A 16,565-nucleotide genomic window follows, 5' to 3' on the forward strand; every position below is an offset into this window, starting at 1 on the left:
GCTGAGAACAGCACAGCATCCAACTCCAGTATAAGCATTACTATAATAATAGCAACTAGATTAATATCAGTAAAATTGTCTGGTATCCTTCATCTTGTGGGTCAAATCCTGTTGGGCAAATAAGTGTGAAATACTACCACAGTGGAGAAGTGTTCTGTACCCAAGTTGTACAGCTGAAAATGATAGTGCAGGGCAACAGAGAGGATCAGTCTATGAGTTTCCTTACTGAGAAAGTGGCAAAAAAAACATTTCTTTCCATTTCCTTATTGCCTGAGTAGGAAGAGTACTGTATACAAAGCTGTGGTTTAAACATTCAGCTCATTAGCTTTAAAGTAAAGCTCACCGTGAAATTCATCATGTGTAGGGACCTACCAAAATTGTGGCAGAAGTGCACTGTGCAGCGACTCCTTTAATTAAGCAGTTTCCATCATGCACCCCTGCTCCCGATTGGTGGAGGGGTCACTCTCCGCCACTCACTCCTGATCAGTGAGGAGGTAAAAAGCATGGTTTTAAATAAGGTGTGGTTTTTACCTCTTGCCACCAATTGGTCGAGGAGCCCTGGCACCCCTGCTGATTGCTGCTGACTGGCCAGGAGGCAACAACCACACCATATTTAAAACTATGTTTTTTTGCCTCGCTGCTGATCAGTAGCAAATGGCAAGGTCCCTCTGCCAATCAGTGGTGGGGGAGGGGTGACACCCAGGAAACTGCAAGATTAAAGTTGCCGCCAAGTGGCAAACTTCTACCGTGATTTCGGTAGGTCCCTAATCATATACCCCAGAAGTAATGGTTTCTTTCCAGATAGTTTCTTTCCCTCTATCAGAATACAGATAATGTCAAAAGTCTATCTCTTTAATCATTATCATTTAACAGTCAGATTACAATAGCACCCAAAGACTGCATTATGCTCAGTGCTGTACATAGAGAGCGGTAGCCATGGTTCCTGCTCTGGGGGCTTACTGCTTGCTATTGTGTTTTCATCCAATGTGAATTTCCTTATTTTTGTAGCATTTGACATTAGGCCAACTCTTTAGGGGTCAGTGAACTCCTAAAGCATCAAGAACAAGGGAGAAAGAGAGAATAACTTGGTGCCAGCTGTATTATAAATTATCTGTTGGAAAGACTGCCAGACCCTGCTTTCTGCTGTGACAAAGAGTGGGCTTAGTTATGCATAGTCACAAGTGCAATGCAAAGCAAGGGCTGGCTGCCTTTCATGTATGTTTTCTAATCCATGGAATACCTAATGCCTGCAGGGGGATGAAGGAATTGTGAGATCAGGCCAATAAAACGGGCTATATTCATTTCTCACTTGGCCTATTTCACCAGAGGCAATAACTTGTAGGCTTCTGTGATTCTGAATATACATCTTGCTAGTGGCCTCATGGAGAGCAAGTTTCCCAAACATTTTATACAGGACTTTCATAATGTACCAGTTATGCTATGTAAAACTGAAGGATGCCCCATTCTCCCTCCAGATGTGCTTTCCTCTGTCAGAGAGGAGTCTCTTGTTCAGAGTGTAGTGGGCTCCAGTGGCACATACTCATTTCACTGCACCCTTAAGTGTGCAGGTTATATGGGAAGTACAGTATATGACCAGAGCTGTACTATAGTTTGTTCATTCTTGGTTCGAGTACTAGCCCCAGTGACCATAGTTGATGGGCATAGTTTAGATTAGTCTGGAGAGAGTGCTAAAATATGGTGGCCCTCACTTAAAACTGACTCTTGAATCTGGGGACACTTGTGATGATCTACAAGAAAAAGTCTTTCATAAATTGTAATGCTGTACAGTATTTTAATAGTTTTACCCCAAGACACTATGGATGTGTATCTGGGGTTGCAGTTCCTTGAAACTTCTGATAGAATCATTGAAAGAAGGACCAAAAGGGACCTGTAAGATTATCAAGTGAAGTTCCCTGCCATGGGCAGGAGGTAACTGGGCTCAAATGAGCTCAACAAGGTCATTGTCCAGCCTCCTCTTGAACACCGCCAGGGATGGCAACTGCACCACCTTTGCTGGAAGTGTGTTCCAGATTCTAGTTACCTGTATGGAAAATAAGGGTTTTTTTGTATATCTAGCCTAAACTTTTCCTTGATTAGCATGTGCCCATTGGTCCTCATCCTCTGGGGGTGGGTGGGGGTGTGGGGGTGTTGCTTTTCTGAAAAGTTGCTCTCCCAGATCCTGGTGTTCTCCCTTGACATATTTGTAGGTGACTATCAAGTCCCCCCTCAGCCGTCTTTTACTCAAACTGAACAAACCCAGATCCCAAAGTCTCCCCTCATAAAGCCTATCCTTTAGGCCCTTGATTATGCAGGTGGCCCTTATCTGCACCCTTTTGAGCTTGTCCACCTCCTTCTTGAAGTATGGTGCTGAGGACTATACACAGTACTCCAGTTGTGGCCTTGCCAACGCCAAATAGAGGGGGAGGAGCACCTCTCTGGCTCTACTGGCGACACATCTGCTGATGCACACCAGAGTTCTATTTGCTCTGTTGGTGACATCATCACACTGACAGCTCATATTCATCCTCTGGTCAATTGTCACCCCCAGGCCCTTTTTGGATGCAGTGCCAGTCAGTGGACCACCACCCATTGTATAGATATGGCGAGGGTTCTCTCTACCCAGATGAAGGACCATGGCCAGTACTCTCCAACTTAATTGAGAGGATTTCATGGAAAACAGTATCAAAGGCCTTGCTGAAATCTAGGTAGATGACATCCACCTCCTGTCCCATGTCCAGCTGGTTAGTCACCTGGTCATAAAAGGACACCAGGTTTGTTAGGCATGACCTTCCCTTAACAAAGCCATGCTGGTTGTTTCTCAGTACCCCACCAGTTACAAGCTTGTGGTTGATGGCCTCCTTGACAATTTTTTTCAAAGATTTTTCCTAGGACCAAAGTCAGACTGATCGGACTATAGCTAGCAGGGTCGTCCCTCTTTCCTTTCTTAAAGATGGGCACCACGTTAGCCCTCTTGCAGTCATTTGAGACCACTCCTGAGTTCCACAACTCTTCCAACAGCCTCACCAGAGGCACCGCTATGAGCTCATCAGTTCCTTCAGCACTCTCAGATGCAGGTCATCTGGCCCAACTAACTTGAAAACATCCATATGATCTAAGAGTATCTTCACCTGTTCGGGACTGATTTTATGTGGACTGCTGTCATCACCGTATTCTCTGCACCTCAGAGGGGACAAGTTCTTACCTGGTTTCAGGAATACTCATGCAAAGTGTTAAGGAGCTCTGCCTTTTCATCTGATGATGAGCAGAATCTCAGCTTCACATTTGCAAAGTGTTTTGAGTATGCCTGAGTCTGCAGGCTGCCTGAAACAACTGGTTTGAGAAGGGTGAAATTCCCCCAAGCATCATAAAACTTAGAAACCTGCTATTCTAGGAGGGATGGGGAACCAGCATGTTCCCAGCAGTCAACTCTGTATAAGGAACCTGTGCTGCTGCCGGCCCATCACGGCTCTGCTGAGTTGGTGGTCACGGAGAACTCAACCTAACTGTTTCTTTTGGATAGATCACAGTCTGATTAGACTGTAGTTACACATTACAATTAGTATGTGATAATTATAAGCAATGTCAGTTGGCATTAAAGTTAACACGTGTTATGAGTAGTTGCACATCAGGGTTAATATCCTTTTCCAACTCTGACCTGATGCTAGAAGGCTGGTGAGCTGGAACGTGGCTAAAAGCTGCCAATTCTGCTCCATGCCCACTCCCGCTCCCCGACTCTCTAGCCACAGTACAGGCTGGGGGCAAAGCCCCCCCTACCCTTTCCATGTTGCTTGGACCACCCCACAATTAATCCCTCATACCCCAATTGCTCCCCTGCCACTTGGACTCCCCCTCTGCTACACAGATTTCACCCCACTGCTTGGATCAGCCCAGAGTGGCAGTGGCAATCAGGTGGGGGAAGGGAGGGAAGGTGTGGGTGATTCCCATTATTTGCTCCTGGGCTCCCTGCAGCCTACACAACCCTGCTGGGCCCCATGGCTGCCCACTCACTCATGAGCCCCCACACCCCAGTGACTGCCCAGTAGCACTCCACAGGGAAGGGGGAGAAAGATTGGAAGGAGGGTGGGGTGGGCAAGGAGCTGTTTGGTAGCTGTAGGCCCCTCCCGTGGGGTACTGCAGTGGGCCCAATCCAGGGGAGCTGCTGGGCCCACCTTGGTTAGAAGCTGCCCCCTCTAACAACCTCGTTCTGTGGCCAAGCTGTCTCAGTTTGCTAGTAACTTAGTTAATGACATGGTTGGCAACTCCTGCCTCATGTGGGACACGTGCCCAGTGGCACGTTTTGTTTTTTAATTAGAATTATGAGTGCATTAGTCAGTGTCTGGGGGGAGTTGGCTTGAGGAATAGGAGTAATTAGGAGCCTTTACACAGCATGGCTCTCCATTGTTCCCTAAACTGAAGGCCAAGCTTAGAGAACTTGCTCTTATTAACACTCTCTCCAGTATCATTTATTTTGGCATCTGCTGTTAGCATTTCTTATAAGTTGCCTGCAACATTGCTACGTTTAAGCCCATTAAATAAACCACAGGACCCCACAATCCTCTATTTGATTTAGATGCATCTATGATTTTTTAATGAAATTAATAAATTAATATTTGATTTACATCCATTACCTCAGCTCACCTTGTCAAACAGAAGTGCCTGAAATTAGGAGCATACCTCCATGTTCAAGTAGCCTTTTTCATAATGCTTAGGGGTGACCAACATGGGTTCATTAGAGGCAGGTCCTGTCAGACCAACCTGGTGGCATTCTATGACTAGGTCACAAAATCGTTGGACACAGGTGTCGCAGTGGACGTAGTCTTTCTGGACTTTAGGAAGACCTTCGACACTGTCTCTCACCCCATTTTCATAAAAAAATTAAGCAACTGTGGTGTCAATGCCTACACAATCAAATGGGTCACAAATTGGCTGGAGGGCCGCACCCAGAGAGTGGTGGTGGATGGGTCATTTTCAACCTGGAGGGATGTGGGCAGTGGGGTTCCCCAGGGCTCAGTCCTCAGGCCCGCACTGGTCAACATCTTCATCAGCGACTTGGACGAGGGAGTGAAAAGCACCTTGTTCAAATTTGCAGATGACACTAAGATGTGGGGAGAAGTGGGCACGCTAGAAGAGAGGGACAGGCTACAACTAGATCTGGACAGGTTACAGGGGTGGGCAGATGAGAATAGGATGGGATTCAATACTGAAAAGTGCAAGGTACTGCACCTAGGGAGGAAGAACCAGCAGCACACCTACAGGCTGGGGAACTTCCTTCTCATCAGCAGAGGGACAGAAAAGGATCTTGAAGTCATTGTTGATTCCAAGATGAACATGGGCTGCCAATGAGAGGACACAGTCAGTAGGGCCAACCACACCTTGTCATGCATCCACAGATGCATCACGAGCAGGTCCAAGGAGGTGATCCTCCCCCTCTATACGACATTGGTCAGGCCGCAGTTGCAGTGTTGTGTCCAGTTCTGGGCGCTGCACGTCAGGAGGGATGTGGACAGCATTGAGAGGGTGCAGAGGAGGGCCACTCGCATGATCAGGGGGCAGCAAGGCAGGCCCTACAAGGAGAGGCTACAGGACCTGAACCTGTTCAGCCTTCACAAGAGAAGGCTGAGAGGGGATCTGGTGGCCGTCTATAAACTTACCAAGGGGGGCCCGCAGGGAATGGGAGAGACCCTGTTCCCCTGAGCACTACCAGGAGTAACTAGGAACAACGGCCATAAGTTGATTGAGAGTAGGTTCAGGCTGTACATCAGGAAGCACTACTTCACAGGATGGCTAGGATGTGGAACCAACTTCCAAGGGAAATGGTGCTCGCTTCTACCCTGGAGGCCTTCAAAAGGAGGCAAGATAATCACCTAGCCATGGTCGTTTGACCCCTGTACTCTTTCCTGCCCATGGCAGGGGGTCAGACTTGATGACCTGCTCAGGTCCCTTCTGACCCTACCAGCTATGAAACTATAAGTTCTGTTCACCCACCAGTCCCATTGCCCACATCTCCCTGGCTCCCCTCCCCACCAATAGAATGGCAGATGCTTAGGAAAAAGGCTACTTTTTTAGCTTCTTAATTGTGGATGAATATGTTAACAAGACCTAATCCTACCAACCTATGTGCCAGTGAAGATCCATGAGCCCGTGTTAGTGGGATGCCATCTTGGAGTAAAGAACTACCCTAGCTCATTTGACTGCATAGCTGGGACTGGATTTTCAGCTCTCCTGGGGACAAGAACATTCCATTGCTCTCAAACGGAGCTGCTGAACACTGAATTTTGTTGCAAATTTGTACCTCGGGCACTAGTTTCTTAATATAAAGAATTTCTCCAAAGACAGAAAAATGCATTAATGTGTCCAATCTTCCAGCCACTTAGAAGTGACCAAGTGAAAAAAATATAGAAATTAAATTTGCCATCATTTCCAGTGTATAAGATGCACAAGCCCAACAAGGATAAAATTGAAAGGAAAATAATCAGCATAAATGTTATTGAATGTTGATCGAGTTTTATTACAAAGACTTCCATTATTTTTTTTGTTATGTAGCTTTGATGGATAAAGTGCACTTTTATTTTAAACCTCCTTTTCTGAGGGAAAACTTTTTCCTGCTAATCACATTTTGTAATTGCTCAGTTTAGGTGTTAGAAACATGAATTTACACTTTTGTTCAGAGTCCTTTTTCCTGCTGGATCCCTGTTCACTTATGCAGTCTGAACTATGGCTTGCAAGTACAGGCAGATCCAGAGGGGGGTGCAGTGAGGCAGTTGCACTCCTCTTTGATCCTTAGTCCACCCAAAGTTTAAAACAAACTGCTTGGCAGTGGCAGCAGCATTTCTCTTCAGGCAGCAGTGACAGAGTCAACTGACTATGGATCATTGCAATCTACCTGATTTCTTCTTAACTCTTCGTTCCATGGATGTTAATGACCGTCTCTCCTTTTTAATGGCCTGTCCATACTTGCAAGTACCTTGCAAGAGGAATGTTGATTTGTTAATAAGAAACAGGATTTCCAGGGAAAAAACTGGGGTTCTTAGAGCCATTTTTATTCAACTTGTTTTAAGGTAGGCCTTCCCCCTTTATGTTTTATTCCTCATAAAAGTAAATCTCATTAAAGTTGTTGAACAAAGGTTTTTCCATTGAACATTTTTTGGAAATAAATGTATGGAACTTTTTAAAGCATTTTTCTTTTTTGTTGCAACACTCTTCTTAATGATTATTTTCTTTGAAATGTTTATCAAAATTGTTATTTGAAATCCTGTGTTTACCAAAAATGGCTTTAGATAAATGAAAAATGTTGCTTAATTGGTCTGGGTGTTTTCAGAAAAAAAAATATATATATATTCCATTGAAACCCTACAAATGAAAAAAGTTCTGAAATTTCAAAAATCACATGAAGCTGTAGGTTGGAGGTGTTTTTTCCCAGACCTGACACAAGTTTGTGATTAAATCTGAATCAATCTTATTTCCTAATACATAATAGTCTGTTTTTAGGTATGTTACATTTTTTAAAGGTACAGTTAAGGAGCTGTCTTAGGCTAGTACTAGTTCTCTGTAACTGGAAATAGCGCACAATTTATGGATGAAACATAAACCAAAATTGTTTGCAGTTGGTATGTAAGAATGGAGGGAAAGCTTTGTTGATAAGACTGCACAAATAAAGGTTTTCAACCATTTCTCCGCTTACAGCTATAATGGTGGTCTTGTAGTCAGGCCAGCATATACTAGAGTTACCCTGGTGTTATGAGATATAGTTACTAATAGATGTTCTGTCCATTATCACTTCCTTTCACAGTTTTTAAAAGGCAAACAGTGTGACTGCTCATTGCTGAGATTTGGGATTTTGGGCTTTCCAAAATACAACCGTATTATCACTCGGTAAGGAAATCCTAACTGCTGGTGCTGAGTTTGTATAGAAATTTCTATATAAAATGCTCTTTTCAACTTTTGGTTATATACATTTCTTTGATGGCATTCCACCTTCCCTGTCCCTGGACTGCTTGGAAAGTGCAGATGAAGAAAGCAGTTCATTTGAATGACTACAAAGAGATTTCTTTCTGTGCTTGATACTTTCCTAAAAATTGCCTGTGGCTATGGCTGTAGTTGCCATCAGCCATGTAATCTGAGAAGGGTCAGTTTATGGCTGGGGCATCTGTAAAACCACACCAGTCCTAGTCTGTCTGAATATGTTTAGTTGTGGGAAGACTTATTTGTTCATGTAGATATAAATACATTCATTGTTGCTTTGTAGCTCCTAGATTGCTTCTCAATCTAGTTACTTTCTCCTGCTTTTCATAAAACATTGGTTCTTATACTTTCCAGATTTAAACCACCCCTTGGAAAATGCCAGCTCTTGGCTTTCATTCATTTTTTGACTATGGAAAAATAATAGAGAAATTCTTTTGTTGTAAAGCACACAAAGACAAAAACAGGTTCCAGAAATGTTTTCCACACTATGGATTCCAATTTGAAATCTCTGGGTTTATTTTGTGAATCATGGGCGCAGACTGAAGCGACAATTTTTGCCTGATCTGGCCACAGAAAGCAATTTATAGCCATGACCAAACACAAGTGCACAGCTGCAGACCACTTAAAAAATGGATGATTGGATGAAAATCTAAACCCTCATTGCACGAGGACTCAGATGAAGATGTTTCAAAACATAGTGTTTTCTGTAACTTGTGTCTGCCTGCCTGCCAGCCTCCAAGCTGTTTTCAGAATGGGGGGGGGAGGGAGGGGAGGGAGTTCAGTCTGGGGTTTCTTCAGCCCCTGCTGGAGGGAGGCTCCAATACACCTGCCCCAGCCTCCAGCACTAGCTGGGGAATTGCTTGAATGAACTCCCTGGGTTCCCTTTCCTCCCTCCCAGTCTGAAAAACAGTCTAGGCTGACAGGGAGGACCAGGTATTGCTAGGGAAAACTGCCTGCAGGCTGGCAGCCAGCAGCTAGTTTTCCCTTCCCCCTGGAACTACAGTGAACTTCAGTTTGGTCCAGGAGATCCTTGTAACTCAGGACACTTCCTGCAAAGCATTCTCAGTTACAGTGGGGAGCTGCACTTCTGTTTGCACCCATTTGCACATCTAAAAGAGCTACTATTGAGCAGCATCCTATGGCACCCTTAAAAAGATTTCATGTTACCGTAGTTGAAAATCATTGTCATAAAGTATGGGGTCTGGCTGGAGGTGAGAGGGCACAGCAGTTTGAATTTGTAAGCATGCATAACATGTATCAACTGATCCTTCAGAGCACAAAAGTTGAGGTCATCCTGCCTACTTTTGAATAGGCCACTCTTATTTGCGCAAAATTGAAACTTGTTCATGATGGATTTGAAACAAACCTCAGTGATGTCAGTGGAAAGAATTCACTGAATACAGTGAGCTTTGAATCTGGCCCTAGAGCGCTGTTTGAAATCCCACCAAGACTCCAGTCTGCAAAGTGAATGTATTCATCCAGAACCTATCTAGTCAGTAGGGGGTGAAAACTTGGTCTCTTTGAAGAAATTGCAGTTTTGCTATTGGTTTTAGTGGATTGAGGTTTTCACTGGTCGAATTATGTTTATCTGTAGTCTCCTTCCATTTTTTCCACAAGTTGTCTTTGCTGATAATGGTCTTTGTCTATCTTGGTTTTATCCAGCCTGATGAGAAGGGAGACTAAATAAGGGCAGAATAGAGCCCTAAAATTCTCAGATCTGAAGGAACCAGAAGCAGATGGTATAAATGATTCTCTTTTTTCCTAATGCAAATTCATGTATTACATTATTCTCCACTCTCCTGATAGCCAAATAAATATCAGAAAAACTTTTAATATATTGAATCACATTATATCAGCAGTAATGAGTTTCAGAGAGATGTCCTAGTGCTGCCCTTTTACCAAGATGATTTAGGGGACAGGTGAAGGGGGGTTAAGATAAAGTTCAGTAAACAAAAATTTAAGGCATTACCCTCATTCCCATAACTGCTGGTTGCTAAATGCCTGACTTGGTAATGAAAGGAAGAATACAAGGGAATTCTTTAAGGACAACCCTCCCTCCCCCCAACCCTTATTATAACCTTGAGGGAGTATGATCCACCAACTTAAAACAGACTCACTTATATCTGCTCCCAAAATTTGACTATATTTATTCTGATTCAAGTATACATGCTGAGCTACTTTAATGTTAGGCCATATTCATCTTTCTTTACAGAGCTGAAGATCTCAAAAGGCACATTCCTATCTTTTTCAATAAAAAATAGCAAATATGCTGAAGAACATTGACTGAAATTAGTCTCCGTCATTCTGTTTTCCAGAGAAAGTATGCATAACCCCTGCTATCTTGGTTTTCTTGTTTTCAGTTTGTCTAAATATTATACTTAAGAGAACTGAGCAAGAAAAATTCATTCCCACCATAATTGGACCTCTGGCTGGGCACAGTACTGCTGCAGGGCTGCATACTCCCTAAGCTGTCTTCTGGTGTCAGTGTAAAACTGTCTTTTATGTTAACTGACAAGGAAGTGTTGTTGGGATATATCTCTCCTCTGAGTCTTGAAACTCTACCTTGTCTGCAGATCTTGTAGAATAGTGTTTCTTAAGGCAAGAGTCTCAAGTCACTGGGCCTGTCTGTGAGAGGAGCTAAAGTTTGATTTTCAAGGGCTGCCTTTTGGTTTATTTCTGACTTTGTTTCTGAGGGGTGTTTGTAGTGGTGACTCAAAGCCAGCAACCCAAGGCCCAGCCTGCTCAGTAGTGCCTTCAGGTAAGCTAATCAGTGGTAGACTGAGGTTTCCACTTCCCTTTCCTGCTCTTTATTATGCTCTCATTTCTTTACTGAATAGATAAGAAATCAAGAGAATATAAACAATAATGCTTGTGTTTAATACATTTAAAGTTCTGTGTTTTGAGTTTCTTCCATTATGACAGTTTTACCTTCCTCAAAAGTGGGTGAGAGCCAGAGCCACAGAGTTTGCACCCAAAGCTAAGCTTGGTCAAAAAGCTTGAGGTTGTTCAGATGTGCACTTGACTGCAAAGAATGAATGGATTGATCAGTGGTTGTCAAGATAATTTCTCCACGTTAAATGGGTCCTCACCAGCTAGCAGGCATACCTTTTAAATTGACTGTAATCAAGAATGTTTGAGATAAATCACAAATCAGAATTGAGAGGACAGTATAAATTTGTTGCGTCTGTTCAGTTTATTTTAATTTTTTGTTGCTGTTGTTGTTAAAGCTTTTTTTTTATAACCAGGAAGTGAGGACAGCAAACAGTGTTTTGGAATAAATCTGAGTAAAGAGGCTGCAAAAGATTTGTTAAAATATAAATTTGTCTACCCGGTCCTATAGTAGTGTGGTGAAGCTGAACCTCTAACTTGAAGCCTGAGTGAAACTACTGTAAAGATGCCATGATCTAGTTTAGAGCTGACAAATAAATCAGTTATAGTGGATTTACTGTAAATTGCTACTATTTTTAAAGTGTTTTAACTGTTCATTTTTCTACACACTGAGTACAGCTATACTTTTTTTTCCATGCCTATTTTGAATAGTATTATATTTAAGATTGAGTCACAGTTCAGTCAGGTCTGAGAATTCATTAGCTATCCTGTTGGGAAGAGGGACTTTAGGAAACTGTTTACATTATTAAAGTCGCTTACCAGTTCTCAAATTCATGTTTTATTTTGGATTTGTATAACATTGCATCTATTACTGCAGCATGTGAGAATTCTTTACCGCCATCAGACAATTGCCATGAGTGCAGGATTTGAATTGGGCTTGGAGTTTTTCTAAACTTTTCACTCTTTTTATTTATTTATTTATTTTAATCTCTGAGGTATTAATTACATTGTATAGCACTCACTTTACCTGTCATTCCTAAACTAAAATATGTTCCCTCCCACCCTGCAATTGCATTTGTACACTGATCTGTATTGTAAAATTGCTCTCAAACTTTTCCTTTTAATATAAAAGAGAAGAAGAATTTGTTCAACTAAAAACACAAAGTGAAGGTTTATATGGGCCTTATAGAGCTTGGTGTGTTGTTAGTATAAACATGCATAGTATTTAAGTAGCTCATGTATATTCCTAAAGTAAAATAAATGTGTGACTTTATATTGTATTATATTCCCAGATAGTCACTCTTATTGTGAATATTTATGACAGGGTAAGTAAGCATCCAGGGCCAGTGCTAGCACTGGCCTGCCTCCTACCTATTGGCATGCTGCCCAAATAGTTTTCCTGCCATGCCTTGTTGATAAATAATAAAGAAGGTACTTAGACAGGAGGCTGCCCATTTTGAACCCCTGATGTTTGGGGTGATATCCACAACTCCAAACCTCTCCAAAACTAGAGCCCATGCCTCGCAGATAGCATCCATGATTATAAATGCTCTAGCCAGAAGCCGGGCCAAACTCTGCCCCATATTGGGCCTCTTCCACTCACTCAATCATGCTTGCTCCTCTCACCAGGCCTCCCTCACTCCGCCCCCTCTCACCGGGCCTCTTCCACTCTGCCCTGTTCCCCGAGAGCGGCATTCAGGCTATCAGGCTTACTCTTGCAACCCGGCTTGCGAGTGACAGTCCATGCCTAAACCTAGGCTGAATCTAGCCACTGGCCCCTTCCTGGGCACTCGGCTCTTTCTGCCCCATCTTGGAACCACTCTCCACCCCTCCTTGGGGTCACCTTTATGCCCTTCCTGGGCTCCACACTGCCCCTTCTCCAGGGCTTGGGGTCTTACACCCCCAGGGGCTCAAGCACCTTTCCCTCAGCATGCCTGGCCCCATAGTTTGTATATTCTCCACTATATAGTGGGGGCTGAGGTTTTAAGACACCTCTACCCGCCTTTCACCAGGGAGGTAACTGGCCTGGCATTTCCTGGGGGCTCCCACACCACTAGGAGCCCTACTACCCTTCCCCTGCAGGGTGCAGTTTCAAGTCATACCCAGGACCAGGAACCTCCAAACCACCCCCTATACCTCCTACCCTTACCTCCAAGGAGCAGCTCAGCACAATGTTACCTCCTTGGCTACTCAACCCAGACCGCTGCCTTTCTGGCCTAAGTTTGAAAAATGGCTGCTGCAGTCAGCCACCTGGCAGCTCCCTGCTCCCGCCCTTAAAGTGACAGGCACCAAAGGTGCTCTGTCACAATACTATAGTGCCATTTTATTTCTGAGTGCAATTCATTTTCTTATGAACTTCTGGACAGCTCTTGTTTTTGGTCTCCTACAGAGATCTTTGCTGATTCTTGCAGTACGGCTTTGTGAATAACTTTTCTATTTGGCAGCCAAAGCAACCCCTACTTCTCCCCGCAAATTCTCTTCTCAAATTTAATATAATATTTCTCACTTTTTCTTGATGAAAAAAAGAATTTGGTTTGACATTTTCCCATTTGACATGAAACGTTTCATTTTGGGTGTTTGTAAAATAAAAAGTGGGGGGGGGAGAGGAAACAGAGCTAGAATCACAAAACTAGGGCGGGGGGGAGGGAGTGAAGAGATGGTGGTCAAAGGTTTGTTCTTTTATCTGAAAGGCAAGTTGTAAATATTCACTGAGGCTGAGAGCAAGAGCATGAGAGTGACTCCTGAGCTCACCTGAGATTTGGGAGACCTAGGTTCCTATCTCCATGTTACTGAATATTTAGCCACACAGAGTAAATCAGTATTAACAGGAGCAACTGGGAGCACTTGATCTTGGATTGCTCTAGTGCAGTGGCTAAGCGCTCTTCAGGGGTGTACGTTCAAATGCCCTCAGGCAGAAGTCAAGTTGAACCATGGGTCTCATGTCTTGGTTGAGTTCTATGACCACTGAGCTCTTAAACAAAAGAAAGGGAAGGTGTGGAGGGAGAGAAGGGGGCACTGCTGCTAGTACTGTACCCAACTTTCTTTCCCAGCCCTGATTATTCAGCATGAATTCACAAATAGTTTTAGAATGACCAAAGCTTTATTTTTAGCAAATGTACTGTGTGCTGAAAAAAATTGCCCTCTTTTAGTGGTCAGCTTCATCTCCTCTGTATATGAGAAATTAGACCCAGCTGTTGAAAAGTTGTGTGGAACTTCAAATGGATCACAGCTGCTTCAGGACCAATATCTGGGAAGGAGATTGAAGTGCATAAGGCTGTTGAAGTTCACCTCCATACTGAGCCTAATTCATTTCCCAATAAAGTCAGTGGAAAGTCTTTTCTTTCCATTACCCGCCACCCTCTAAACACGTTAATCCACATGAAGTGCAGCTAGGTTGTAAAATTTGCTTAGCACAATCTACTTTTCAGTTGCCTTCAAGAATGAATCCTTTCCCTAAGGACATTTTTACATTCATGGGATTTTTAAAGAGCCGGGCTTCTGCTGTGAGTTGAGCAAGGTGGGAGGGAGCTGTATACATTTGCAGAAGCTGATGTGATTCAACAAGGAAATTAGGGCACATCACTGCTCTATATTCACACCTATGAAAACTAAGAGTTTGCCAATAAATAAGTACATCAGCTCTTTCACTCCCATATGTGCATGCTAGCTTAGAGAAGGGGAAACAGATGGCAATTACCGGATATAGGGTTACTACTGTATTGTTTTCTTCTCATGCTTTTTCAGATTGGGTTCTCCTTGGGAAGGAGGCACAGAATAGATTTTCCCAAGTGTTACCAGTATCACAGGAAGAGCACGTCCATGCGACTTATATAGTGCTTCTTGTGAAACCAGCAAATTAAAATTGATCACAGCCATTCTACTTTCTTTTAGTTGCCTTTGCCAGCATTAATAGGAAAACAGTTTACATAGAATCTATAGCACAGGGGAAGGGCATAAAAGGTAGTGGACACAGACCTGGGGTGAAGTGGAACCCACAGAGGGGGAGGTGGAATGGAGTGGCTGCTTAGACAGGGAGGAATCAAAGTTGTGGCTGGTGACTCAGATGCTGGCTTAATGGTGATTGCAGTAAATGCATATTTCTGAATCTTTCTCTCTGAGCTGTTCCTCGGTGGATTGTTCCCTGGCTTATATTATCCCCCTCACTATCACCAGAGATAGGAGCTCTGATCATAATGTAGTTCTAACACTGGTTATCTTTTCTATTTGAGTCACACTAGTGATGTGGTAGCCTTGGATGCCTCTTCTAAGGTGTCTCGAACAGCAGCAGCCCCTCTTGGAGGACAAATAACATTTGCATTTGAACTGAGTTTATATTTCTTGCTGGAGGCCAGATTCTGAAGGTCTTTCATTAATTTTAATACCCAGGCAAAATTCCTGTTGATCTGAGACACAGGAAGTCAGCTGATTGTCCTGTCCCTCTTCCCTATCCAAAATCACTGAGATTCAGGACTGTAACATATAAGGCATGTCTACATGAAACACTTTACTGCACATTAGACTATTAGACTATTCTAATGTGCAGTAAAGTGTTGCCATCTATACATGCACTGAACCTACTGTGAATTAAATTAGTCTAATGTGCCATTTGCTAGTACCAGCACATACAGGTACTAGATAAATGGCACATTAGATAATGCGCAGCATACGTGTAGATGCTGACTGTGAGCAATTTTGCTCCCAGTGAGCCCAGGCACCAGGGGGCCACTGCTGCCTGGCTAAACCCCCAAGTGGGGGGAGCTGTGCTGGCCAGAGGGGCAGCTAACCCCTGCCCTGGTCCCATAGGGATGGGTGTCCACATGCACGGGGCCAAGAGAGCTGTGCCGGCAGCAGAGGCAGGTGGCTTCCAATCCTGATGGTCCTGATGTGCATGGGGTAGGAGACAGCTGCCCCTGCAGCCAGCACAATTCTCCTGGCCCCGTGCACATGGGGACAGGGATGGAAGCCAGCTGCCCCTGCAACCGGCACAGCTCTCCCAGCCCCATGCACATCAGGACCAGCCCCTTTGCCTCCTGTTAGCCCCGGAGCTGGCAGCCAGGGGCGCTCCCCCTGGTTGGTGCAGGATGGAAGAGCAGGGCAGGAGCAGCCCTGAACCAGGTTGATCCTGTTGGGCACAAATCTGCGCCCAACAGGGCACACATATATACACATTCCTGGGTATAATTTACTGCACCCTGTTTAATGCGCAGTATCCTTTCTGTGCATTACTGCACATGCAGACACACCCACAGTTGATGAAATATTTTTTCTTTAGCTGGAGACATCTACTTTAGGGAGGTGGTGGGAGGGTAGGGGGAAGAGAAAGTTGTTTAGAATTCATTTACAGTGCTTTAAAGGGCTTCTGTCTGTAGCCTTGAAACCCTTGTACTTCTTGAAGTGCTATAATTTTTTATTTTCTCCATTTAATTCCTGTGATTGTCCAAGGGTAGGAATTATTCTATTTCACAAAATTACTATGGAGTCACCAGGCCTATTAAGCAAATAGATTGTGTTTAAACTTTCCCCAAATCCATCTAATCTTCTCTCTGCCTTTAATAATCCTTTGTTTTATATTGCACATATTACTATGGAATATAAGCATATGGTATTTATGCATTTATAAATTAGTAAAAGAATAAGCCTTTTATTGAGATGTACCTAAACCATAGATATGGAACTGTCCAAATATTGGTGTGTTCAGACCTGGAGTTTTTGTACAACCAATTATAAAATTTGAAAAAGGGGATGTGGTTCAAAGTTTGAATAACACACTCTTT

At 43.6% G+C, this 16,565-nt stretch overlaps 1 protein-coding gene across 1 annotated transcript in view; it reads left to right on the forward strand.

The window, feature by feature from the left end:
* Positions 1-16,565, forward strand: part of FAM124B (family with sequence similarity 124 member B) — a 32,427-nt gene that overhangs the window by 5,083 nt on the left and 10,779 nt on the right.

Source organism: Alligator sinensis, unplaced genomic scaffold, assembly GCF_000455745.1.
Source record: "Alligator sinensis unplaced genomic scaffold, ASM45574v1 scaffold596_1, whole genome shotgun sequence".
In the NCBI taxonomy this organism is placed as follows: Eukaryota; Metazoa; Chordata; order Crocodylia; family Alligatoridae; genus Alligator; species Alligator sinensis.